Genomic DNA, 1920 nt, shown 5'->3' with positions numbered 1-1920 from the left:
TTTTTTTTTTTTTTTTGGTTTTTAAAAGAAGTCTGATCCACTCCAGCTGCTTTGTTAAAAAAAAAAAAATGGTAATGATTACTTTTACATCCACTTTAAGAGATCAGAAGCCAACTGTATAAGCCACTAGTAGTATAAATGATATTTTAGTTCTTATTTTAAATAAATAAAATGGAAAAGGCCAGTTTTAATTCAGCCATCATACTTTTTTGTATTAACATTTTTGCGGTGCTTGACAATAGTTAATAAAATGCTTTTAAATATTGCCTAACATGTTGCAATTTAGCCCTTCTAAGTTATGCCAGACTTTCCGCAGTTCCTTCTCCAAAGTCCATTGACTAGTTGAAAAAAAATAATTTATAGTCATCTCCTAAAAATGATTTAAACTGAAATACCAAAAAGTTGTGAGTTTCCAAGCCTTCTATCCATAGTGCACTCATTTAGAAAATATTTTAATGACAGGTAATCCTAAAAGAAAAGCAGATATACAGTACATGTAACTGGCCAAGTTAAAAGTTTTTTTGGGGGGGAAGAGATGGAGAAGAATTCAGACATCACATACTCTAGCAGTTAAGAGTATCAAATTTCCTTATTTCTGATTTCACAGGATGCTGAATTTATATTTATTATCCAGACATGTTTCCTGAAAAGGTAAGTATAAAACACTAGGAAAGTCCCTGAGCAACTATCTAGGCCATGCCATTTGCCTTTTTCCAAATATTCTTTTTGTTTCTCATTTTAAAGGGATTCTTTATCTACCTGAAGATAGGAAGATGAACAAAGATAGGAGGAAAACAAAGGTTTTCCCTTCAAGCATCTGTAATGATTTAAAAAATGTCAAGAATTACTGCTTAGGTTTTCTTTTCTGAAGAATGCAACATCAAGAAATTTATCTATCAGCTCTGCCCAAAGAACTGCCTAAACACGATGTACAAAGTCACCATTTCATTATTCTTCTCCTAACAAATCTTAACTAGTGAATGCAGAGTACTATTACAAGGTATCTTTTACTGAGGGAGTATAACTTCATATTTCCATTCCAAAGGAGGTAATCCAAGATAATGTACTATTCTGTCATTAGGAGAGTCAATGATGAGTTATTTTGCAGTTAATATTTTTAACTAGAAAATTAGTCTTTGAATTCAAGTTGAATATTCGAATTATGGAGGCATTCTATGATGGCCTAAAACAAAAAAAGGTAGTCCAATGCATGGTTAAGTACTACATAACTCTCTGTAACAAACTCTTGAAATTCCTTTAAAAAATGAGTATCTTAAGGATTTTCATAGATTTCATAGATTTTTAAGTCAGAAGGGACATTAGTAGCTCATCGAGTCTGACGCTCTGCCCTGGGCAGGAAAGCGTGCTGGGGTCAGATGACCCCAGCCACGTGCTTGTCCAGTCTCCTCTTAATGACAGGGCCAGCCCACGATTTTTGGAGAGCCCCTGCAAGGCATAGCTTTGGGGCTCCCCCAACATGAACAAGGCACTGGTGACAAGCATGGAGTTTCTAACTATTATGTTGATCTAATAAAAAATATCACACACACACACACAGACCACCCCTACCTTACAGACAGCCCTCCACCCTCTCCACCCCCCACTCCCGCACCCCATTTAGATCACAGGTGGGCAAAATGCGACCCACCAAGGGATTTTATCCAGCCTGCTGTGGGTCCCTTCACCCTGCTTGGCCCAGGCACAAGGAGGCTGAGCTGTGGGATGCAGAGCCAGTCCCACCACTACCAGATGCACAGCAGGGCTGAGGCAATGTGGTAGCTGGATTCAGCTTCTCAGCAGCCCCAGTTTTAGCAGCTCCTTCTGGATTCTCCTGTCAGTGTCACTACTACCAGTGAATCCAGCCCCACTACCCAGGCACCCACCCCATCCACCTTGCACACACCACAGTCAGAGCAGGTG

At 39.0% G+C, this 1920-nt stretch overlaps 1 protein-coding gene across 3 annotated transcripts in view; it reads right to left on the bottom strand.

Moving 5' to 3' along the window:
- Positions 1 to 1920, bottom strand: part of SLIT3 (slit guidance ligand 3) — a 938430-nt gene that overhangs the window by 900773 nt on the left and 35737 nt on the right. The gene's annotated exons all lie outside the window — the stretch shown is intronic.

Source organism: Crocodylus porosus, unplaced genomic scaffold, assembly GCF_001723895.1.
Source record: "Crocodylus porosus isolate Cpor-Errol unplaced genomic scaffold, CroPor_comp1, whole genome shotgun sequence".
NCBI classification, from domain to species: domain Eukaryota; kingdom Metazoa; phylum Chordata; order Crocodylia; family Crocodylidae; genus Crocodylus; species Crocodylus porosus.
The sequence above is the reverse complement of the archived record's forward strand: the minus strand, read 5'-3'. Positions and strand labels throughout refer to the sequence as shown.